This window comes from Equus asinus, chromosome 29 (genome assembly GCF_041296235.1).
Source record: "Equus asinus isolate D_3611 breed Donkey chromosome 29, EquAss-T2T_v2, whole genome shotgun sequence".
Classification (NCBI taxonomy): Eukaryota; Metazoa; Chordata; class Mammalia; order Perissodactyla; family Equidae; genus Equus; species Equus asinus.
The window spans coordinates 32,562,816-32,569,994 of NC_091818.1; positions in this window are offsets into that span (position 1 = coordinate 32,562,816).

Here is a 7,179-nt window from a genome sequence, read left to right on the forward strand (position 1 = left end):
GAGAACGACTTCAGGCATCGCTTCCTATGCCTGAAATGGCAGTAGTGAGAAACCTATGCATCCAGCACTTTCAACAGGAAGTCACAAAATTCCCTGTGGGATGGTTTTCGTTTTGCATAATTTATTTGTGTCTTGGTCAAGAAGTCTCCTTCTGAGATACTTGCAAATTGCCTATTACCTTTAAGGCAATATGGCCATGGAGCAAAGATGTTGAGCAGTAGCTAGGAATGGGCATCCAGATGGCTCTCATAGTGGATTTCACTAGTGTAAACAATTTTCATTGTTGTTTTATAGATTATGTGCAATAACGAAAGGAACTTAGGTAAACCAGTAAAAATCACCCCATGAAAGGCGTAAAATAAAATAAATTAAGCATAATCAAAATACATTTTCCTCAATGCAAAAAAATCTGTATAGCTATAGTTTAGTATGAATAGAAAGGATCTAGTGTGTGCTTTGAATCCAGTGTGTCTGGGGCCATATCCTGGCTCTACCATTCAATGAGCTCTGCGGCACAGAATCTCTCTGTGCCATGCTGGGTTATTGTGAGAATTTGTGAGTCTCAAATGTTAGCTATAGTCCTTTTGATTAGAAAGAAATACACCAAAATTGCAACATATTTTTTTCTTTGGGCATGGAACCATAAATGACTTTTAATTTTCCTACTTAGGAAAATTTCCTAAATGGTCTTTAGTGAGCAGGTATCATTTCCAAATGAGGAAAAAAATCCAATGATTTCTAGTTCATTCTGGTAAGAAGTTATTCCTACTTTTATATCATGGGGCTCAACTAAAGTCTTAATAATAGACTTCTATTTGTGAGTCATTAGTAGAATGTATTATTCATCCATCTATTCACCCATCCGTACTAGAACGACAATGGTGGGAGATACAGAGACAGATAAAAAGTGTAGATTTCTGCTTCTTGGTGTTCACAGTCTTGTTAGGAGGCTCGGCATGGATAAGAAAACAGGTTTTTACGACAGCATGTGATCAGTGCTGAAATCAAAATGCTGTGAGTTGGGTTCTATTCAAGATGGCAAGGTAGGAACATCCCAAACTCACCTCCTCCCACAGACACACTGAGTCCACAACTGCATATGGAACAATTTCTTCTTAAAAAAACAAAAGCCTGGGGCTGGCCAGGTGATGCAGCGGTTAAGTTCACATGTTCTGCTTCGGTGACCTGGGTTCGCTGGTTGGGATCCCGGGTGCAGACATGGCACCGCTTGGCAAGCCATGCTGTGGTAGGCATCCCACATATAAAGTAGAGGAAGACGGGCACAGATGTTGGCTCAGGGTCAGTCTTCCTCAGCAAAAAGAGGGGGATTGGTGGCAGATGTTAACTCAGTGCTAATCTTCCTCAAAAAAGAAAAAAGAAGCAAAAGCCTGGCTGAGTGACAAGTACACAGTGGGCAAACGAAAAGAAAACCTCATTGAGGCAAGTACGAGAGGCTGGGACACAATGTTGTGATAAACCCCACTCCCAGCACAGCAAGGCACAACTGGGAAGGAACTCAGACCCGGAGCTTCTCCCTGAGAAGGAAGGGGTTCAGACCCCACCTCGAGCATCCCAGTTTTGAGGATGCACATTTGAGAGACAAGCCCCCAGAACATCTGGCTTTGAAAACCAACAGGGCTCATGTCCCAAGACCCACAGAAGCAGCCATCTGAGAAGCTGCTCATAAACAGCTCTGGCTGAGACTCACCCCAGCGCTCAGCTCAGAGGCAGCTGGTTACCCAGACTTAGGTGAACAAGGCTTGCCTGCTTATGTTAAGTCCTCAGCTGGCGGGGCAGGTATCTAACTTAACACGCACATTCAGGAGCCTGCTGGAACACTCTCAAAGTCAGAGTCCGGCTGGCACCTTTCTTCCTGCTCTCCCTCTGCGTGACCCTGAGCACTGGTGTCTCCTGGAGGGACCTTTATACCATCTGTTTTTTTTGGCTGCCACACAGCGGACACTGCTTGATCACCTGCCTATGGTGGTGGTGGAGCTTGCATTCCTGGGCTCAACAGCACTGTAGCCATCTGGGATACAGTTCTTGGTAGGCTGTCACCCCCAGGGCACTGCACAGACCAGAGCACACACCCAAGTCTTTCTGTGGAGGAGGCCTCTGCCTTTCCTGGAGCTTTGACTTCAGGGGCAGGCTTCAGGTTTTATACATATTTAGTGGCCTAGGAGCTTCTCTCTAGAAAGTAGGCTGTGGACACCATCTTGGTCCTCTCCCTCTGCCCTGATCCAGCTCACTGCTGCCCCCAGGAAAGAGTTTATGCAGTCTTCTGGAGCACTGATTTCTGCAACTGCCACTCAGGGAATGCCTCCAGATTGCCTTGATGACCAATGGGGCTTAAGCTTGCAGTCTGCAGAACAGTATATATTTGTGTATTTTGAAAAGCTGAAGCCTGGGGATCTGGCTTCCAGTCAGCCTGAATCTAGGTGTTGAGATCTTCCCCTTTGGGATGCTGACAGGTCTCGGCACACCCTTGATAGTATGAGTTATTAAAAATAAAATATGCTGCTTGGACAAACACAAAGTTTTGAGAGACAACCAAGAACTGAGGCAGAATTGAACAACACAGTTCATCTTCTACATGAGGCCACACCTTCAAGACGGGGGTGGGTGGTTGTTTGATCTACTGTATAAAAACAAATACACAGAGTCAAGCAAAATGAAGAAATGCAGGAATATGTTCCAAAGGTAAGAACAAGATAAAACCTCAGGATAAAACCTTAATGAATTGGAGATAAGTAATTTACCTGATGGAGTTCAAAATTGCAGGTGTACAACATTATAATTAGACATCTGTACACACTACAAAGTGTCACCTCCAAAAGTCCAGTTACAATCCATCACCCTACTGTTGATCCCCTCCACTCCATTCGTGTACCCTCCAAACCCCTTTCCCCTCTGGTAACCACGAATCTGTTCTCTGTATCTGTGAGTTTTGTTGTGTGTTTTCTTTTGTTTTTAGACTCCACATATGAGTGAAGTAATACTGTACTTGTCTTTCCTGTTCTGACTTATTTCACTTAGCATAATACCCTCAAGGTCCATCCATGTTGCTCCAAATGGCAAACTTTTGTTCTTTCTTATGGCCGAGTAGTATTCCGCTGTGTATTTATACCATATCTACTTTACCCAATCACCTGTTGATGGATACTTAGGTTGTTTCCATATCTTGACTATTGTAAATAATGCTGCAATGAACATAGGAATGCATATAACTTTTCAAACTATATAATAATAATAATAATAATTTTTAAAAGAGTTCAAAGTAATCACCATAAAGATGCTCACTGAACTGAGTAGAAGAATGGATGACCACAGTGAGAAATTCAACAAACAGATGAAAAATATAAGAAATTGCCAAATAGAAGTCCCAGAACTGAAGGATATAAGAATTGCACTGAAAAAATACTCTAGAGGGGTTCAGCAGCCAACTAGATGAAGTAGAAGAAAGGATCAGTCAACTCGAAGATAGGGCAGTGGAACTTAGAGCAGCAAAAAGAAAAAAGAATGAAAAGAAGTAAAGATAGCTTAAGGGACTTATAGGACAACATCAAACAGCCTAACTTCACATCATGGGCTCTCAGAAGAATAGGGAGAAAAAGGGGCAGAAATCTTATTTGAAGAAATAAGGGCTGAAAACTTCCCTGACCTGGGGAAGGAAACAAACTTCCACATCCAGGAAACCCAGGGAGTTCCAAATAAGATAAACCCAAAGAAACCCACACCAAGACACATTATAACTAAAACATCAAAAGTTAAACACAGACAGAGAATATTAAAAGCAACCAGAGAAAAACAATTTGTTACATACAAGGGAACTTCCATAAGATAATAAAGAGATTTTTCAGCAGAAACTTTACATGCCAGAAGGGAGTGGCTCATTATATTTAAAGAGCTGAAAGAAAAACCTTTCGACCAAGAATACTCTTCCCAGCAAAGTTACCAGCTAGAAGCGAAAGAGAGATAAAGAGTTTTCCAGATAAGCAAAACTTAAAGGAGTTCATCACTAGTAAACTGGCCTTACAAGAAATGGGTGTTTTTTTCCCTAAGATTGGCACCTGAGCTAACATCTGTTGCCAATCTTTCTTTCTTTTTTCTTCTTCTCCCCAAAGTGCTCCAGTACCTAGTTGCATATTCCAGCTGTAGGTCCTTCTGGTTGTGCTGTGTGGGACGCCACCTCACTGTGGCCTGATGAGCGGTGCGATATCCATGCCCAGGATCTGAACCAGTGAAATCCTGGGCCACTGCAGCAGAGTGCACGAACTTAACAACTCGGCCACAGAGCCGGCCGCACAAGAAGTGTGAAAGCAACTTCTTTTAGCTGAAAAGAAAAAGGGTGTTATTAGTAACAAGAAAACATATGTAAGTATAAATCTCACCAGAAAGGTAAATATATAGTAAAGGTAGTGGATTAATCACTTATGAAGCTAGTGTGAAGGTTAAAAGGCAAAAGTAGTGGGGCCAGCACAGTGGTGTAGTGGTTAAGTTTGCATGCTCTGTTTCAAAGGCCTGGGGTTTGCTGGTTCAGATCCCAGGTGCGAACATTGTACCGCTTATGAAGCCATGCTGTGGTAGGCATCCCACATATAAAGTAGAGGAAGATGGTCATGGATGTTAGCTCAGGGCCAGTCTTCCTCAGCAAAAAGAAGAGGACTGGTGGGTGGATGTTCGCTCAGAGCTAATCTTCCTCAAAAAAAAAAAAAGATAAAAGTAGTGAAAATAGTTATGATTTCAATTATTAGTTAATGGATACACAAGATAAAAAGATGTAAAATGTGACATTAAAAACAAAAAGTGACGGGGGCTGGCTCCGTGGCCGAGTGGTTAAGTTCGCGCACTCTGCTGTGGCGGCCCAGGGTTCGGATCCTGGGTGAGGACATGGCACTGCTCGTCAGGCCACGTTGAGGCGGCGTCCCACATCCCACAACTCGAAGGACCTGCAACTAAGATATACAACTCTGTATGGGGGCGGGGGGGGGGGGATTGGGGGAGATAAAGCAGAAAAAAAAAAGATTGGCAACAGTTGTTAGCCCAGGTGCCAATCCTTAAAAAAAAAGTGTGGGGGAGGGTAATGTTCAGCTTTAGAATAGGATCAAATTTAAGTTGTCGTTAATTTAAACTAGACCGTTATAGATATTAGTTGCTGTATGGCCTATCCATTTTCTAAAAAAGATTGGCCTGATGTGAAAGCATCAGCTGTGCTCTCCGCAAGACGAACTGGGAAAACACAAATCACACAGACTCAGGGAACCAAAACTGTGTCTGATGGTCCCGGGGGCCGTGTGTCTGAAGTGAGTCTTGCTGCAGAAAGATAATCTGGCATTTAGAACATTCGAGCTAATTACTAAAAATGCTCCAGGCAAAAACTGCCTACCAACTTGTTTGGAATGGCTCTTACCTGTAACAAAATGTGTTCCATGGTCAAAAATGGCAGACCATGACTGAAGCTCACGTTGACTCCAACTCTACGGGTGGTTATTTGCTTCACTGCTCTGTGTAAATCTATGTTTCCTCTTACCGCCATAACAAGTGACCACAAACCGAGTAGCATAAAACAGCACTAGTTTATTCTCATATAGTTCTGGAGGCCAGAAGTATGAAATGGATCTCATTGGGTAAAATCAAGGTGTTGGCGCGGCTCTGCTCCTTCTGGAGACTTCGAGGGGGAATTCATTTTCTTGCTTTCCCAGTTTCTAGAAGCTCTATGCATCTATGCATTCTTTCCCTTTTGGCTCCTTCCCTGCATCCCTCAGACCTCGGCTTCCATCATCGCATCTTCTCTAACTGACTCACATGCTGCCCTTTTTAAGGACCTAGTGACTACCTTGGGCCCACCCAGGTATTCCAGGATAATTTCTCCATCTCGAGTTCTTTAACTTAATCACGTCTGCAAATTTTTTTTGCCAGGTAAGGTACCATATCCACACGATCCAGGGATAAGGATGTGGCTGTCTTTGGGGGCAATCATTCTGCCTATCACAGTGTGTTTAAAAGAAAGTAGTATCCAATTCAGAATACTTCTTATGCTCAGCACCTGGGGGTCTGCCAAATCTGGAAGATGATGGAAATCATGACTAGAGAGGTACAGATGAATGACTTGAAAGTGCCAAGTAAGGATCTCAAGCAGTAGTGGGAAAGGCATAAAACAGGCTTGCCGATCTATTTACCCTTCCCCTTATGTGTTTGTTCAGAAAAATAAAAAAGTGCTGAAGATGCACGACTTTGAATTGATAAGCTAATGGAACTTCCTTGTGAGAACAGTTCTGGAAGACAGGAGCCCAAGTTGAATGAATTGATGGATATGAGCCCTTTACCCAAAATTCTATCTAAAGGTCAGAGCTTATAAATGGTAACAAATGAAAAAATCATATCAGTGAAAAAAGCTGCAATAAAAGGATATCTTTCATCTATTTAGTCTCAAAGCCCTCATGACTCCCTCATGTGGAGGGACTTCTTAAGTCTTAGAGGTCAATGCAATCATTGACCTTCCTCGCTTATTAGCACTTAGGCTGTTTCTGCGGTGATTCCAGGCACCATTGTAATATAAGTTGTCTGGGTGGGGAACACAGAAGCCCACCCTGGGACAAGGCTTCAAATACAAGGAGTTGACTCGGGTGGAAGGGTCCTTGGCAGGAGCGTGGGGGCAGTGGCAAGGAAGGGGGCCATGCAATAGATTATGCAGCAGCCAGATGCGGCTGCAGGTGACGGGAGCTAACTCCTGCTGGGGATGCTCTGGGTACCAGTGTGAAACACACACCTCAGTCTGATTCCTCCCGAGGTGGCAGGCTGCTGGGCCCTCTATACACTTCTGCCACATCAGTCATTGGCTGAGGGGTGCTCCCAGGGGCTGTCCTTCTTTGGCATTTCCCATCTACTCAGCAAGAGGCAAAGGACACCAAGGCAAGAGAAAGCCCTTGAGCCACACAATGCAGATGTGGCAGTTCACAGCGATGGTCTTGTAAAGTGGTAAAGGCTGGGGTGTGTGTTGGGGGGTGAGGGGGGCACTAGCATAACCACTGGAACGGTTTCCAATGGGTCTGTTTTTTCCCTGCCTAATGGTTATGCTAGCACAGTTAAAGCGTCAGGAAGAACAGGACCAAGACTAAGATGGATACCACTTTAATGCTTCTGCAGTTATATTTTAGAATAGAACAGGATTAAGTTTGA